The 19,821-nt window shown below is 34.7% G+C and overlaps 1 pseudogene; it reads right to left on the bottom strand.

Annotated features, from left to right (window-relative positions):
- Positions 1-5,139: 5,139 nt before the first annotated feature.
- On the bottom strand, positions 5,140-6,701 carry LOC120077261 (polygalacturonase-like; annotated as a pseudogene).
- Positions 6,702-19,821: the final 13,120 nt, after the last annotated feature.

The following is a 19,821-nucleotide window of genomic DNA, read 5'->3' as shown; positions in this document are numbered from 1 at the left end:
TTTAGGAATAGGAGGAATGTTATTTTCTTAATACTAAATCCAAGTCTTGAAGAAGGTGCCCCACCCTCTCATTGGCTTGAGAAGGATTCGATTTAGTGATTGGATCACAAACCAATTGTTCATTAGATGATCAGTAGAACTTAAAGATCAAGATGTAATTTCGGGGGTAAAACAATATTTGACCCAGCTGTTATTACGAACAATGGTGAACGGTCGACTTACTGATTATGGTTAAATCAAATGGACACAAATATATCTACAGTGAAGAGAGTGCAACTATCGAGTTATAGTGGTGTGACTCGGTAGTTAATGAATATTGATTAATTCGGTTTAAAAAGTTTTAGCAATTAATCTCAAATCGTTGGACCTCATGATCTGTAAGTCCATAAGGTCCCTCTACTAGCTCGTAAAACATGAATACCTTGGATTAGTAAATTGAGTGAACTTGAGATGATTTCAATTTGAAGTGTACAAATTGAATTTCAATTTGAAAATTTCAAATTGAATTTAAGGTTTTCAATTTGAAGTGTTCAAATTGAATTTAGAGTTTGTATAATTATATTCGATATAATTAACGTTTAATTTATCGAAATTAAACGAAACTGGAGAGTTTATAATTTAAATATTAACTACATGAATAGGATTCGTATTTAAAATTACATGTTTGATCAATTTAATATTTGATATTAAATTATTATTTAATTAATTAAAATAAAATTAATTTTCAATTTTTTATTCAATCTGAAAAATTGAATTTTGAATTTTGAATTTCATTATTTTTTTAATGAATTAAATTAAAATTTAATTTGAAAATTAATCATGATAGTGAAAAAATCCCATTTTTCCAAATTGGGTGTGTTTACACATTATACAAACACCTAACCCACTTATTTTTTACAATTGGAAGTGGCATTGACCAGATTATTTGAGTGCTTGTATGAAAGGTTGAAATAAAAGCATCCAATTTCTTTGATTGAAGTTGATTGAAGGCTAGAAATTCATAATTTTTGTAGTTTTTCCTTATTCTCTAAAACCCACATCATTCCCTTCACAATTCACTTTAACCTTGAGTTCTACTACTCAAATTCAAGGCTGGGAATAGTAGAGAAGATCTCTTGGTGGTTCACTGAGTTTTTTAAGTTTAGAATTCAAAGAGAGTAGCTAGAATTTGGAGGATTCTTCAAAGGTTTGTCATTTGGAAACCCTATTCTGTGAAAATATGTTTTACATGCTTTTAAAACTAAAATTAAGTGTAACTAGAGTGGTTATTGATTCGGATTGCTTTCATTGCTTGCTTATACTATCCATCACAAAGGTAGAATCAACTATTACAGACCATTCGTGATTAACTTGAAGCAATTAGGATCTAAAAAGAGCAATTGGGCTTCAAAGAGCAAAAATGGCCAAAATACTCTTAGAGGCGTGACACATCAAAGCAGCGATGACATGATCAGTGCTTTTTCTCGGGAGTTTGTTTTTGGGAAATTGCATGCAGCACTGCAGTGCTCCCTTGTGCCCCCATGATGCTACATGGGTGTGCGATAAAATGAAGGGTTGCGTGCGTAGTCATGCACGTGAGGGCACATAAGCACTGAGCGACATCAGGTGCAATGCTATGCTCTAACAATGAAGCCCTCAAGAATTATAATGTCATGGCACTATAGGGTTTCTATGAATAATTTCTTTCATTTTTAGGATTGGGAGAGGGCAGTTAGGCCGACTTCAGAGCTCTAAGCTCGGTTTTATTTGATTTGACTGATGCAGACAAAAAACAGTTATAACAATTATAAAAAATATCAAAATATCAAAATTTCTAACTAATAGTAGCGAAATATAACAACTATATATTTAGACAAAACATTCATATTTGAAAATATTTATCAAAAGAAAAGTTTCATAATAGCATAGCAGTTAATAATTAAAATTTTTTAAAAAAAGTAGAGTTTTCTTATTTGAAATGTCTTGTGATCTTCAACCAATTTTGGGCTTCAATATAATTACTGGGAGTAAGTGTTATAGCTTGTTTCCAATACTCAGGGGCTTGATTGAACCAAGCCTTCACAATTTCATAATCTCCTTGTCGAGTGGAGAATAGGTAGGTAAATTCCTTCCCTTAGAACCGTACTTGAGAATTTCCTACCTCATACCGCTCAACAGTCAATTCTTTTGCTGTCCCATATTTTATATTCTCCAAATAAAAGTTAGAATATGGTTCTTATGGGTGGTTTAATAGAGCATGTGCCAATTACAAAAAAGTACTTTTTTATTAGGTACCCTTTCTGTTTGTGGTATTCCACCCCTTGCCTTCTTTTGGTCCAAAGATGAAATTCTTGATGATAATTGGTTGTATTCACCGATTTTTGCAATAATAGCCTATTCCATAGCAGGATTGACAACATTTTGTATGTTTCACATCTACTTACTTACTGTTGATAGACATTTAAACTTTTATTGTAAAAACTACAATGGAAAAACAAATAACTCCCTTTATTCAATATCATTATGGGGTAAAGAAGGATTGAAAATCATTAAAAGAAAATTTTGTTTCTTATCATTATTAACAATGAATAATAATGAAAGATCTTCTTTTTTGGTAAAAAAACAACATATCAAATTGATAGTAATGTAACAAAAATTATGTGCCCTTTTGTTACTATTCCCATTTTCGTACTAAAAATACTTGAATATTTCCCAATTGTTCTGGACTATTTGTGATTATTGTTTCTGTAAACATAGTAGCTAAATAATCTCTACGTGTTACATAAGGTAGATATTGTATAATTGTTCGGTTTTCTGCAATTTTTTCCATCCCTCTATGTAAATAACCCAATATTGGTTCACAGTTTCATCCAAAGTAAGGATGAGTTAAAGAATACCATGCATTGATCGGTGGTGAGGTCCCATATTGACTATCATGTCAATATCATTATGGGGTAAAGAAGGATAAAAAATCATTCAAAAAAACTTTTGTTTCTTATCATTATTAACAATGAATAATAATGAAAGGGCTTATTTTTTGGTGAAAAAAACAACATATCAAATTGACAGTAATGTAACAAAAATTATACATCATTTTGGTACTAAAAATACTTTTTTGTATACCTATGAATCAGATAATAGTATGCTATTATCGATGTTTGTTTTATCCCTATTTACTTTGTTTGTTGGAGTCATAGGAATTTCTTCACTCAATTCAGTCAAGAAGCAATTTATTTGAATAAATTAGACAAATGGTTAAAGCCGTCTATAAACTTGTTACATGAAAGTTCTAAAGATTTGAAAATTGGTATGAATATGTTAAAAATGAAACTTTCTCTATGAGTATAGCTTTCTTTCGGAATATTTATAGCGTTTTCTTCTATAAGCCCGCTTATTCATCTTTACAAAATTTGAATTTTCGTAATTCATTTGTTAAATGTTTTATTAGTAATTTATTTTTTTAAAAAATTATAAATATAATATATAATTGGTCATATAATCGTAGTTACATAGATGCTTTTTATAGACCATCATTGATTGGAGGTATAAGAGTATTAGCTGAATTAACTTATTATTTTGATTGACGGGTAATTGATGGAATTACCAATGCGATGGGTATTCTTAATCTTTTTGTAGCGGAAAGTATTAAATATGTAGGAGGTGATCAAATCTCGTCTTATATCTTTTTGTATTTAGCTTATTTATTTATTTTTATATTATTAATTTACTTTTTTTTAATAGCATTTTCAAATTAATTATTTTTTTATATATCAAAATGGACGATTCCATCATTTATAGTCGAAAAGAATAGTCACAAGAGGTTTTTCAAATCAGAAGAGAGATTCAAGTCTTGATAAATGACTGAAGGCCCAACAATGGTTTTGAGGCTTTTTGGGCATTTTTATGGATTTTATGAGATTTTGATATATGTTCTTGGGATTATCTACTTCTTCTTGATTTCTATTCTTTGATTGAACTCTTAAGATGAGCATGCTAGTAGATTTAATTGATGACTAAATTGCTAATACTTGTATGTTCCTTCGTCCACGCTATGATGTTGTAAGTGACCGTAGTTGCATCTAAAGCATGCTTAATTTGTGTACCAGTAGGTTTAAGTTATAGTTATGGCTCGATTGCAAGGATTCCAGGGTCATCAATAGCAAAAGATAACGAAACCTAAGGAATGATAATGCATTAAGTTAGACTTGGCTATTATATCTTACTGTCAACATGCTATTATATCTTACTAGCTATTATAACTTCAAATAAGTGGTATTCTGTCCATACAACATGCTATTATATGTATGTAATTATCTTTCTAGGGCACACTACTCACCATACATAGATGGTATATCACCGTATTGGGTTACCCAACTCTGAGTGTTATTCTCTCGGTTTATTGTTTGTTATTTACTTGTTGTCTTTGTAATTGCTAGGGCATCTATTTTTACATCGGTATTCTTTGTGACGGATGAGCTTTAAAATTTCAGGAACGAAATGAAAGAGGGAGGTGGTGAGATATATATATATATATATATATATATATATATATGGTTACGTCCATATACTAATGGAATAGCATTTTATAATTTTTTTAAAGTGAAGAGTATTCATGCAACTTTTGAAAGTTATTAGTAGTATTTTCAAAATGAGGTGTTAATGGTTTTTGTGTTATATCCGTATACTAACTGTAAGGGTATTTTTTATTTTTTAAAAGTTTAAAAGTATTAATCAAACTTTTGGATGTTCAGGAATATTTTTTAAACAAAAAACTGACAATTTCTGATAAAAAATAAAGAAAAATGATACTTTTGAATCTTCTTTAACAAAAAGAAAAAAAAATCGAGAGTATTAATGAAATTTTCCAATGTTCAAGGATATGTTAGAAATAAAGTACAATGTTTAGGGGTATAGCAAAAGTTGAAAGACAGAAGATAGAATATTGATGGGAATTAAAGAAAGACATCATCTTTAAAATAAAGTCATGAATTTTATATAAACATGATATTAAAGAATAACTAAATTATAAAAAAAAAAATCTCCAAGAAAAAAGAAAATTACATTTTTTTTTTTTTTTGTTGCAAACTCAAATTACATACATAGAGTGACTTGATGTATTGAAAATCCATGAGATTGCAATATGTATATACAATATTGATGTTAGACGCAACTAGTAGGTTGAACAAGACCAGTGGCAATCCCTCTAGCATTGCTACAGGTAGCTTGAGCCATTTGATTCATATAACTAAGTTTGACATCCTCCAACCTTATTTGATTGCATGGATTTGTAGAACTACAATCAAATTTTACTGCAACTTTAGTGGCTGATGTTCCATGAATGTTTTGGTATGTCACATCGCTAATTTTGATTCCAGAAGCCTATTAAGTAAAATAGCAAGATAATTAGAAAAACAAATATCCAAATTCTAGTTTTGATGTTAAGTATCTCATAGCTAGACATATTAATTGATTAAGTTCATACCTTGTCTGGACATCCTTTATGGCGTGGACAATAATTTTGATCAATAAGAATTGGGTTGTACACATTATCCATTACAATATTTTTGAAGATAATGTTCTTAACAAACCCATTGCTTGCCCTAGCCCATGCCTTGATTCTCACCCCGTTTTGAGTGCGTGAAAATAATGCATTTTTTACTGTAACATTTTGCACCCCGGCCTCTTGTAGATCTTTTGCTAGACTTCCAATGCTGCAAAACCAACCAAAATACATTAACACAACGATAAATTTTTCATTTTCTTTATGTATTTAGAAATTTGTAATATCATAATAATAAGATGTACCTTATTCCATGACCAGGTCCACAGATGATATTCTCAATCCATAGGTTGAAGGTGCCAGGACCGATGGATATACAGTCGTCTCCCGTGCCTATTTAGAGTTTAGTATAGTCACATCAGATGATAGTTGTACATGTATACCATCAGTATTAGGGCTATCACCTGAGGCGAAGATCTTTAGCCCCTTCATTTTCATATTTTGACAATGATTGATCACTATGTGGAACATTTGACTTTTGAGTGATGTTAATGAACTAATCACAACATTCTTTGAGTAGGAAAATTCAATAGTCTGCACGTAAAATTAAAAAGAGAAGCATGTTATGGCCATATCCAATGGGTTTCCAAGTTAGATCATGAATGATACTTGTACCCAATACTTCTAAAATAAAACACATGAAGTTGTCTTAAGAGAATATAAATTAATTAAAAATTGATAAAAAGGTTTCCCAAATTATAGATTGTTTAATTAATTTACATACCGAGGCACCAGTTGGGCAATTGTTGCCAGTAGTTTTACAAGCCCATAATTTGGTTCCTTGACCATCAAGAATTCCACCTAAGATCGTTACTCCATCAACATTCTTAAACATGATCCAAGCTGCAGAGTTGCCAATAACTCGAAAGTCAGAGGGAGCCACCAGAGTTCCATCAATACGTATGAAAATGGCTTTATTCTTGCAAGGTCCATTGAATTTTCCACTCCGAAGATAAAATCTTCCTTTAGGCACATAAATAGAGGCTGGTTTTATGGACCCGCATGCATGGTCCCATGCCTTTTGAAATGCTTGTATTGAATCTGATTTTCCATCAGCCTTGGCTCCAAAACTAACAATATTATATGACAATGCACCGACACATTTTAAGTTGAGAAACACATAAGAAAAGTAAAGCGTTAAAAGGGCTCTAAGGATGGTCATTTTAGTTAGTTTCTCTTTTGGAGATATTTGAAAATTTTTTTTTTTTTCCTGGTTATGTTTGAGAGAAAATGTGGTACAGAAAATGGAATACAATGGTGTTGTGTGTGGAGAGGTTGTTGGTGGTATTTATAGGATCATGTAAGAGAATAGCAAATAAAATAATTAAGAACTTAAGAAGAAGATGAAGTACTTTGTGCCCTTTTGCTTTGTTTGGAAGATTTGAAAGGGGATTCATTTGGTCTATACAGGAAGTGGAGTAAACAATAAGAATAACATTAATCAATAAATAATACTTATTGGCTTGGCTTTTACATAATTTGGAGAATATGGAAGCATAACATATATTAACAAATATGAGACAAAAATGAAAATCACAATAGCTAAGGTCCCTTTAGTTATTATTTTATTTTTAGTTTTTAATTTTTGAAAATTAAGCTTATAAACACTATTTTCACTTCTATTTGTGTTTTATCTACGATTTATCCATGATTTGAAAGACATGTTGATCTAGACATTAATAACTGAGTTACCCATATAAAGTAAATGAATATTGATTGAAGTAAAAGAAAGGAAATAGGTTTAGAAGAATGTGGGTATATATCCATATAATTTGGACAATTAAAAAGGCCGAAGAGGTTTAATTAAAGAAATAGATTTGGATTTGGCTGCTCAGCCACCAAAAAGGGCTACTGCGTGTTTCGTCAACACAAAGCTTTGTGTTATACATTTGAGGAGAAATGCATGCTTTTATTTTTTTATTTTTATTTTTAATTTTAGTTTTTAATTTCATTTTTAATTATTTTATTTTATTTATTTTTTGAGTTTGCTGTTGTTAAGGATTCTTTCTCCTTTCACTTCAAACCATTAGCCGCCAATTTCATTACATCAATATTAATGGATATGGACGTCCACTTTCCTACCTCTATTTTATTTATTATATTTTCTTTTTGTTGTTTGTTAATTAATTATATAACAATGGCATATCAAGTGTATCGAGGGTATCAAATATCTATCAATAGTGTAACAAATGTGTATCGGTTGCATTTCAAGTGTATCAAGTGTATATCAAAAGTGTATCAAGGGTATCAAGTATATCAAGTGTATCACGTTAGTTGAGCTTGCTTTTTATTATTTTTGCAAAAGTAATAAGTCCGGGCCATGATTTTAAGTCTAATTTATGCATTTTTCTATTATTACAATTTTACGCTCATTTGTGTATCATCATGTATATATGATATACTCAACATTTGGTATTTCAGATAGTTGGTAGTCATTATATTTAATATCAGTGCACTGAAATACCACATATAAAACGTATCGTTATACAACTTATTAAGGGTGAAAAAAGTCGAACCAGATGGAACTTGTTCAACTCGATTCAGTTCGATATGAATTTCTCTTATAATTCAACACGAACCAATATGATTCGATTCAGTTAGTAGGTTCGACCAACCCACCTATACATATTCGGGATCCATTCAACGAACCCATGGATATCATTCGCATAATCTTATCTCTCTCTTTAGTTGTCATCTTTGCATTTGAGAATTTCTCTCTCGGTCATTGTTCGCCATCGATTTCTCCTCATCGGCATTCGCTTCGTCGCCGCCAAAGGTCTCATTTGCCTCTCACGTCCGCTATCACCATTCACCATCAAAGTTGGGTTTTGTTAGATCTCAATCGTCATTCGTTTCTATGAGCTATCAAATGCTTTTTTGTGGCTATTTCTTCCTTTTGTGATCGTGGATTTTGGTTGGGTTATTGTTGTAAGCCCATACTTTCTTTTCTGTATCATTAACCTAACATTCTCTAAGTTATGTAAATTGAATTTTGATCCATTTCGATGTCTTTTATGGTTAAGTTGTATATTTGAGAATTTAAAATTGAATCGACGTCCTGTTCATTGTAAAAGAGAAATATAAAGATCTAATAAATAATTTGAGGGTAACGAACCAAAATGAGCTTATTGTAGGATATTGTGGGTGAAGTAACCATGCTCGGGTCAAATTCAAAGTCAACGTCAAAAGTCAAAGGTCAAAATCAAACTAAGAAGTCAACCTTTTTATTAAGTGTTGAATTTTGGAGAAATTGAGTTTCATTTGAGAGTTTGAGGTGCTTTGAGCTGGTTAGGCTTCATTTGTGGTGGAATTGAAAGGGAAATTCAGAGTAAAAAAGAGTTAGAGACTGGGACCCGAAAGAGAGAAGATCTCATTTGTTCATCATCAATTCAACTTGATTTAAGTGTTTCCACCACATGTTCCAGCTTGAACATAGTAGAGAAGATCTCGGTGGTAGTCCTGTTGAAGATTCAAGCTCTATCTTGGTGAATTTCAGCTGGATTCGTGGAGGAAATCTCAAAGGTAATATGTGTTTCAAACCTTCTTATGAATATCATATGAACAACATGCTTAAAACTCAAATTAAACCAGAGGGAACTTATACACACTTTTTTTTTATTAAAAGGAATTCAAAAAAATTTCTAGGCTAATTGCCAAGTCCACTCGGCAACGGTGTCAATTTTGTTCAGCCCCAAACTCACGTCATTGATAATCTTTAAGTCTGATAAAAAAAAATTATAATACCGAACTATTCCTATTACTGCATTAAAGTAAAAATAGTGGTAAGTCCGAATCGATCTTCAGAGAAGCACGATTGGTTTCGTTAAGCTAATTTTCTAACTACGGCGATAAATGGGGGGTCTTGGTGTGGAAGGGATAAATGCATCAAATTAAAATAAAATGCAATGGATATATGAAACGGTAATGGATTCATTTAGTTCTCAGATCAAGTAGTCATTCATTGTAAATTAAATCATTGTTTTCAACCAAAATATCATATGTTCAAATTATGCATGTATAGCTACCCAATCGATGCGAATTAACTAATCTCTATAAGCCCGAAAATCAATTAATCCAAGCTGAGTGAGCGTCCTAATTTGTAATTAAGGCTGGAAAGTTGTTCTCTAACCAACCTACATGCTCCTAGATGCAATTGGGTCCTTAGTGGCCATAAAGAACTAGAAACATATGTATTAAGATTCAAGATTCAAATATGTTGATTAAGTGTCAGGATAGCCGTGTTCAAATATTCATGGACAGCCTAAGAACCTAAGCATGTTTATCTAATCTATGCTACAAGGGTAAATTCAAAGCACGGACGATTACAAGGATACGTGCGAGCTTGAATTTAATTAGCGAAGACATGCGGTTATGATAGGGGCGTCAATCCAACACAAAAATGCAAGTCTAAATTAAACATGATTCAAGAAAAACATAATTCTGAATTAAAGCATAGAATTAGATAGAAAACTCATCAAAATAAAAAGAACGTTCGATCCAAGAACTAAGCGAAAGATTATCTCATCAATTCATTGACAAACCGATGAGATACGTTCCAATACAAATTCATAATCAAAAAATAAAATAAAAACTAACCTAAAGATACTAAAAATTGAAAGGAATAGAAGAAGGAAGCCTGACTTCGGCCTCCATGTATTCAGCTCCAAGAATCGGCCTATACCCTCAAAATTTAGCATATTTTAACCTAGGGCCGAGAAGAGGAATTTATAATGATCAATGCAGCATTGCAATGCTTGGTGCAATGCTGATGCGACGAGAGGGAAACGCCAGACTAGATGTCCAACGCTCACTTGCATGCGCGCTTAGTTCCATGTCTGTCATTCTTCGCAGCGTTGCAACGCTAATGCTTCTGCCTTCAAGTGTTGAAGTGACGCTCGGCCACTATGCACCACAGCTTTGCAACGCTCTTCCTAGCATTGCGACACTGTAGTAGTTTTATAAAAGAACAATTTAGGTGAGCCAATTACATCATACCAAATACACCCGATCTTTGAACGTCGACACTCTATTCTAGCCTCGTTTTAGCTCCCTTTTACACCAAAATTTTGTTAACAAAATTCTTCCCCTTTGCCAATTGTATTGAATTCGAGCATGATTTGAGGCTAAAGGGTAAGAACTTAGCTTGGGTTAGTTAGTTTAATTTCATTTCAATTTGATTCTTGAGATCTGTATTGTAATTATATGTGTTTATTATGAATTTATGAGAATTTATCTTGCGTATACTCTTCAGTTTTCATGTATGAGATAATATGACAAATTAGCTATGCATGTTTAATTCATTGCTTTGATTAGCCCTAATTTGTAATCATTAGGTAGTTGACACATAGAAGCATGACTTAAGTTAGTTTGTTGTATTAAATTGGGATTCCATTTAGCAAGCATTTACTTTCTAACTTAGATAAATCTCACTCAATCAATTAGTTAGACGATGGAAATCGATTAATTTGCTTAGCCTTGCCTTGAATCTTAATGTCTGTTGATTGATTGATTGGTTGAGGATTTTGTAGACCGTCAGTTAGGATTCTAACCGAGTAGGCTAAGTTTTAATTCGAATATTCACATGCATCTTTTGAATAGTCTATGATAGAATTGATAAGGAATGAATTAAACTATAAATACCCAAGCTAAATATTTTCTTCAATTGATTACATACTCATTTACATCGCGCACTTTTCATTTCCGCAATTTTATTTTATAACTCTTCACATACCCCTCCCCCTCTCCCCCTCCCGGTTACTTCCTACAAGTTCCAACTTTTGAAGAATCCAAATCGGCTCATCATGGTTTGACCCCGGACTTGCTACTTGTACTACTAGTTAGTATAAGGGGTTAGTTTGGTGCATACAAATTTTATTTGCATAGACAATGGTGAATCTGTTGGCTTACCAAATTAGTTTCGTTGTCGGGGAGCTAACGGAATCCTTGATTTTTGAAACTTATAGTATTTATCCTTGCTAATCAATTTTCTCTTTTGGTGCATGACCCATACTCCCAAAGGTTCTAGGCAGTTGTATTTTGCAGAGATTTCTAGGGAGGAGCAGAGAATCAGAAGAGAGAGGAGATAGCAAACTGCACTTGATAGAGATATTTGTGTTGAGGACACATCCGGAGAGGAAAGCATTCCTGAGAACTTTCCAGTAATGACCGGACGAGAAAAGACTCTTAAGAATCTTACAACACCTGACTTCACTCAGCAGCTACTGTGCATTGCCTATCCTGAGACGACAGGTAACTATGAACTTAAATCTAGCTTAATTCACTTACTTTCTTCATTTTCTGGTCTATAGGGTGAGGATCAGCACAAACATTTGAAAGAATTCTATGTGGTGTGCAATGGAATGAGACCTAATGGGGTGACCTATGAGCAGATAAACATGAGAGCATTCCCCTTTTAATTGAAGTGAGATGCCAAGGAGTGGCTCGACATTCTTCTACCTGGGAGCATCACGTCTTGGGAAGAATTGTAGAGACAGTTCTTGGAGAAGTTCTTTCCAGCATCTCGAGCTGCTAGTGTCAGAAAGGAAAATTATAGCATCATGCAATTCAATGGGGAGACCCTTCATGAGTATTGGAAACGATTCAAAAAGTCCTGTGCCAAATTTTCCCATCATCAGATCTCAGACCAGCTCTTGATCCAATACTTTTATGAGAGACTGATGCAGACCAACAAAAGAACATAATATAGCTACAGGAGGAGCCCTTGTCAATAAAACCTGACTGAGGCAATGAACCTGATAGCTACTATGGCAGCAAATTCGCAACATTTTGGAACCAGAGTTGCAGTTAGTGTTAAATCCCCTAATGAGGTAAGTGAACTTAGAAATGAAATATCTGACTTAGTTTCTGTTGTAAAGCAGCTAGCAAAGGTAGAGATTGGACAGCCCGTGATCGTTTTCCAAGTGTGTCACGAAACTAGCCATTCAGCTGACGTTTGCCCAAGTGCTCTACAAGGAGCAATGCTTGAGGTAAATGTCGTTGGAGGATATAATTTCAATGGGAAAAGCAGAAGGCATGACCCATTCAATCAAACTTACAATCCTAGGTAAAGAGACCACCCAAACTTCAAACCGGGAGGACAGATGGAGCAGACTTAGCCTAGACATGGAGATACGGTTAAAAGTCTTCCTAATAATCATTTTAAATTTCAGAGTGCCATTGATTCTTTGGAGACCGAAGTCTTTCAACTAGCCACCTTGATGAGTAATTTGGAGAGATAGTTTGGCAAACTCCCATCTCAACCAGAATCAAACCCTAGAGAAAATGTAAGTGCAATCACGTTAAGGAATAGCAAAGAGTTGGAGCCACCTGCTAAGTCAAAGGAGCCAGAATTGGAAAGCCCAAGAATTTATTCTTCAAATTCAACTGTCTTACCACCACAAAACAAATAGGGTGTATCTTCTCACCCTTATCCTCCTTTGGATGGGTATATGCCTAAAGCTCCTTTTCCTTCCAGGCTTGCAAGGCCAAAAGAACCGATGGTTGACAAGGACAAGGAGCTTTTGGAGATGTTTAGAAGGGTGGAGATAAATATTCCTCTCCTCAATGTCGTCAAGAAAATTCCTAAATACGCCAAATTCTTAAAGGAGCTTTGAGCGTGGAAGAGATAAGCCAAGGAAAAGGAGAGAATGATGGTAAGTCAATCTGTGTCTGCGATCCTTCAGAAAAACTTGCATGAAAAACAAAAGGATCCAGGTATGTTTTCTCTCCCTTGTATCATAGGAGAAAGGAAAATTGATAGGGCCATGCTAGATTTGGGTGCATCAATAAATGTTATGCCTTATTCAATTTATCAAAAATTAAAATTAAAAGACCTAACTGAAACTTGAACTGTGATTCAATTAGCTGATAGGTCTTTTATACACCCATTAGGGGTCATAAAGGATGACCTAGTCCAGGTTAATGAATTTCTTTTTCCTGCTGATATCTATGTTCTTGAGATGGAAGAGCCTACATCTATCTCATCTGCATTCGTCTTGCTTGGACGGCTTTTTATGATGACGGCCAAGACTAAGATTAATGTGGATGAGGGCACTTTGTTTATGGAGTTCAATGGTGAGTTGGTTAAGTTTAATATCTTCGATTCTATGAAATCTTCCATCATAGGGCAATACATTCTTTATGCCATATCGATGTGTTTAACTCTCTTTAGTAGGAGGTTATATGGGATATCTATGATGACGATGAGGATGACTCAGGAGATTTGAACCCATTTGGAGAGCTTGCTACCTTGTTTAAGTCGGTAGGTATGCCCTCATATTCTGATGATGAATCTTCTGACAAAGTGCTTCTTGTTTTGCAAACACCTAAATTGGAGTTGAAGGAGCTTCCAGAACACCTGAAGTATGCCTATCTCAGGGAAGCTGAGACCTTGCTTGTTATAATTTCGAAGAACTTGACTGAGGAACAAGAGGAGTAGTTGGGGGAGGTATTGTAGAAATACAAGTTGGCCATTGGATGGACGTCGGCCGACATAAAAGGTATTAGCCTTACTGTGTGCATGCATCAAATTTCTTTGGAAGATGGAGCTAAGCCTTGTCAACAGCCCTAACGATGTCTGAATCCTATCTTGAAGGAGGTAGTAATGAAGAAGGTCTTTAAACTCTTGGATGCAGGTATTATCTATCCTATTCATGATAGTGGTGAGTTAGTCCTATTCATGTAGTGCCTACAAAAATGGGTATTACTATGGTAAAAAATGATGAGGGTAGTTTAATTCCTATTAGGGTTCAGAATGGGTAGAGGATGTTATAGATTTTAGAAAATTAAATGTTGTAACTAGAAAGGACCACTTCCCCATTCCCTTTATCAATCAAATGCTCGAAAGGTTAACTGGTAAGCCCTTATTCTGTTTCCTTGATGGTTTTTTAGGTTTCTATCAGATCCCGATTAACCAGGAGGACCAACAGAAGATGACCTTTACTTGTCCATGTGGCACCTTTGCTTTCAGAAAAATGCCGTTTGGACTATGTAATGCTTCTAGCACCTTTCAGCGTTGTATGATGTCCATATTTTCTGAGTTTATTGAAAAATGCATGGGGGTTTTTATGGATGAATTTCCTGTGTATGGAGACTCGTTTGCTGATTTTTTTTGTCTAATTTGTCTAAGGTGCTAGAAAGATGCATTGAGTCTAACCTGGTTCTTAATTTTTAGAAATGTCACTTCATGGCCTTACGTGGAATTGTATTAGGACATATAGTATCTGAGCATGGCATAAAGGTAGGCCCTACCAAGATTGATTTTATTGTTAAGCTCCCTTACCCCACAAATGTGTGGGAGGTTCGTTTGTTTCTTAGTCATGTAGGTTTCTATCGCAGGTTCATAAAATATTTTAGTAAGATTGCTTAGCCGATGACCTCTCTTCTTCAAAAGAAGATGGCCTTAGATTTCAATGATTATTGCAGTATAAGTTTTGATGTGTTAAAGAACGCCTTGTCAGGTACTCCGATCATTCAGGCTCCTCGTTGGGATCTTCCCTTGGAGATTATGTACGATGCAAGCAATCATGCTGTAGGAGTAATAATGTTGTTGTCGATCACCTGAGCAGAATAGTAGTTGATGGAGGTTGTCTCAGTTCAGACGGAGACTTCCCTAACCACACTTTGATACGGACAAACGGTATTTCCATGACCCACTGGTATGCTGATATTGTGAACTACTTGACCACTGGTAAGTTCCCTCATGGAATGAATAGACATAGATAGGATAAAATCAAGAATGAGTCAAGGTATTATGTTTGGGAGGACCCTATTCTGTGGAAATTTTATTCTAATCAGATAGTTAGGAGGTGTGTCCCTAATTACGAGTTCTTTTCTGTTCTATAATTTTGTCATAAGCATGCATGTGGAGGACACTTCAGTCTCGAGAGAATCGCAAAAAAATTCTTAGATTCTGTTTTATATTGTGACACATTATTTAGGGATGCATAGTAAAATGTGTGAACAGTATCAGAATCTAGAGGATTGTCCCATAGGAATGAGATGCCACAATTCCCTCTCCTTTTCTGTGAAATAATTGATGTTTGGGGGATTGACTTTATGGGGCCTTTTCCTTCTTTTTGTGGGTATAAGTACATTTTATTAGGAGTGGACTATGTTTCCAAATCAATGGAAGCAAAGGCCATAGTTACTAATGCTAAAGTGGTTGCAGGTTTCTTGAAGACTAACATTCTATGCAGGTTTGGCTTCCCTAAAGTAGTCAATAGCAATTAAGGATCACACTTTTGCAATCGGTTCATTGCCTCCTTGTTGAAGAAGTACGGTGTTCAACATCGTATTACCACCCCATACCGCCCTCAAACTAATGGGCGGGCAGAGGTGTCCAACCAGGAATTAAAGACCATTTTGGAAAAGGTGGTCAACCTAGGAAGGAAGGATTGGAGTCTCTGACTTGATGACGCTCTGTGGGCTTACAGGATAGCCTTCAAGACTCCTATTGGGATGTCTCTCTACCGGATGGTTTATGGAAAAGCTTGCCATCTTCCAGTTGAAATCTGGCACAAGGCATATTAGGCAGTCAAGAAGTGCAACTGGGACTTAGAGGGAGCTAGGGAGGCCAGACTTCTATAGCTTCAGGAGTTAAAAGAGCTCAGGTTAGAGTGTTTTGATAATTTTTTGATTTATAAGAAAAGAGCGAAATACCTTCATGATAAATGATTGAATCCAAGGAGTTTTAGGTAAGACAAAAGGTACTTCTATATAACACTCGACTGAAATTTATGCCTGGTAAACTTCGATCCAAGTGGCCTGCACCATTTGGTGTTTCTCACGTTTATCATTATGGTGCAGTAGAAATTGTTAATCTTGAGATAGGAAAGGTTATTAAAGTTAATGGGCAAAGGTTGAAGGTCTTCCATGATGGCAAGCCATTGAATTTCTTTGAAATCGCCTACCAGTTGGACTTGTCAGTCTATATTTGAAATTGAGTCATCACAGTTGAGCAGCCAGCCGTAAATATTTGCACAACCTGGAGGCAACCAGGATTTAAAATTATTTTTTCTTTCTAGGGTTAGATTTCAATTCAGTTATTGTTTATTTTTGTTGAGTCTAATTCTTTTTATTATTCTTGCTTTCCAGGGATTTTTTTGGTAAGAAAAGGAGTTAAGCTGAATGTCCTACATCCTTCCTTCATTCCATTGTTCAGGGAAGTATTCTGATCCCTTGTGCTTTATTTTGATCACATTGGGGACAATGTGTGTTTTAAAAGTTGGGGGTGGGATGTTTATACTTTTGGGTTGTTTTTAGGATGATTTTTTTTTAATTTGATGATATTATTTGGGGTCCTTGAGCGTTGTGCTCGGACAATGCTTGTTTGATTGAGTTTGTCTTACTATTTTTTTCCTTATGATGACTAGTCTATGACGCACTCGTATAAATTATTTTTGCCTAGAATAGGTTGGATGAAAGGGTTCATAATTTTCATGATGTTTTTGAAAATTCTACTTATTTTTTTAAAAAAAATCCCCAAGCCCTTTGCATATATATCTCGACCCTGTATGCTTGATTAGAATTAAATTATGAGATCAGAAGTTTGTCATCACTCTGATAGGTCGTGGTGATAGATATTAGTCCTTCCACAGTTCAATTTAGTAATGTATACTTGAGAAGTAGTCAATTGATATCACTGTCACCTATTCAAAAAAAAAAAAAAAAAGGAAGAGAATTTTCATTTATGCATGTGTAGGGGTCTACTCCTCTTCTTCAAGGGTATGATTAACCTGGGGCGACCATGACACCCATGCTTTCCCTCTGAGCTAAAGTATCCTATAGGAATGAGTGAACTTAGGCACTTTTGAAGTGAAATTGGTCCGTAGTTAGATTTTGACGGATCCAATTTGATATCATTACCACTTTGAATTTAGGAAAACTAATTCCAGAACCTTCGAGCCAGTGTAGGGGAAAAATAAATGGAAGATTCATAGCGCCATTCGGGCTCGCTCTTGTTCAAAATAAATAACTTTGAGCTTGGACATGAATAACAAATTTTAAACGAATTTTCAAACCATTCTTGAAATGATGTGATGCATTTTTATTACCTATTCAATCGTGAAATTAATTCTAGTTGACTGTTGAGGCTTGAATAAGGAACATTCTAGTTTGACAAACTGATTATTTTTGCATGATTGCTCGTTTTAATTTGCTTGAGGACGATAAAGAATTAAGTCGGGGGTGTTTGATAGCACTGAAAATGTGCTATCTTCTTCCGCTTAAATTAGGGTCGTTTAGCTACTTAATTTGGTTAAATTGATTATTTTATAGGACTCAAATGTACAAGCAATCGGATTAAGCATTCGGGATAAAAAGGTGCTAAAATGACAAAGTTAGAAGCTAAATTGATCAAATGACGAAGGAATAAAGGATGCTGCCTTGCAAAGCGTTGCAACGCTGTCATTAAACCTAAGTCCAATGCTAGCTCAACGCTATTGCACAGAATGCTTGGATGTGGCCAACGTTGCATCATGGCCCAAAGCATTGCAACGCTCCGAAGATGCCCCAATGCCACCACCGCACCGCCCCTTAACGCTGCTCTCCAATGCTCTAGGACAGAATAGGCAGCGTTGCTACACTCCCACCGAGTGTTGCAACGCTACGTGGTTTGATAGACATTCAACCTCAGTGCCCGTGCAACATAGCATCAAGGAAGTGCTATGATGCTCTCCTGATGCTCGACCATTATGCACCGCAGCATTGCAACGCTCTTCCTAGCAGTGCGACGCTGCGAAAATTTTATAAAAGAACAATTTGGGTTAGCCAATTGCATCATACTGAGTACACCTGATTTTTTAACGACGTCGCTCTGTTCTAGCCTCATTTTAGCTCCATTTTACACCAAAATTTTGTAAAAAAATTCTTCCCCTTTGCCAATTGTATTGAATTCGAGCATGATTCGAGGCTAAATGGTAAGAACTTAGCTTAGGTTAGTTAGTTTAATTTCATTCCAATTCGATTTTTGAGACTTGTATTGTAATTCTGCGAGTTTATTATGAATTTATGAGAATATATCTTGCGCATACTCTTCAGTTTTCATGTATGAGATAATTTGACAAATTAGCTATGCATGTTTAATTGATTTCTTTGATTGACCTTAATCTGTAACCGTTAGGTAGTCGTCATCTAAAAGCATAAGTTAAGTTAGTTTGTTGTGTTAAATTGGGATTCCATTTAGTAAGCATTTACTTTCTAACTTAGATAAATCTCGCTCAATTAATTGCTTAGACAATGGAAATCGATTAATTGGCTTAGCCTTGCCTTGAATTTTAATGCCTGTTGATTGATTGATTGGTTGAGGATTCTCATTTTTCTATTAATTAACTTGATTTTATGGACTATCAGTTAGGATTCTAATAGAAAAGTGCGAGCGTGGGTGTGCGGTCGTTTAGCAAACGTTTAGAGAAGCACGGGCGCAGGTGTGTGGTCGTTTAACAAACGTAATCTTATCGTATATGCTCTCAATCACTAAGCGATAGAATGCGAATCACAACATGAGCAATTATGCGTATCATTTACGAAATGAAAACCATTTTCATTTTATTATTCAGATATGAAAACCGAATTGAACTTCCCACTAACGCATGATTTCGGAGAAAACATTGGGCAATTATCTCATAACTGTCTAATGAATAAAATAATAAATATAATCATATTATATTCATAACCTATAATTTGATATCATATATCAACCATAGTGTTTTCTCCTCTACTTGATATAAATCATATTTATATCCATTTCCTCCAAATTAATGTATCTCATACATTTAGTCAATCATATCATATATAATTAACTAGTTCAATTATATCATATATAATTGAACTTCCTCTGGTCAATTTGAACATTTCAAACTGACCCAAAAACTGATTCTCAACTTGTATCCAAGTACCAAAGGTACCTTATATACCTATGGCTCGAAGCTCCAACGGTATGTGAATAGCGACTAAACACTTTAGTCACGAGATCCACCATCCGTTAACTGCTAGGCATTCCATTAAAGACCGACAGCTGAACTCTTCTTACCACAGATATATTTCTATGTCCATCGGATATAACCAATCATGAGTACGATAACCCTTCATCGATGCTCGTAAGTATAGTTGGGCCAATTTACCATTTTGCCCCTATAGTTACATCTCACTCCTTAAGTACCACTAATCTCTCTAATGAACAATACAACATAGTCCTACTATGTGTGAACACCTCTTGGGCCATTAGAAGGTGTGTGGCGCCACATTGTTCAAGCACTGGGATAAGCCCTTAAGGGAGCTATCTA

Source organism: Benincasa hispida, chromosome 5 (genome assembly GCF_027475165.1).
Source record: "Benincasa hispida cultivar pf3 chromosome 5, pf3_genome.v1.1, whole genome shotgun sequence".
In the NCBI taxonomy this organism is placed as follows: domain Eukaryota; kingdom Viridiplantae; phylum Streptophyta; class Magnoliopsida; order Cucurbitales; family Cucurbitaceae; genus Benincasa; species Benincasa hispida.
The sequence above is the reverse complement of the archived record's forward strand: the minus strand, read 5'-3'. Positions and strand labels throughout refer to the sequence as shown.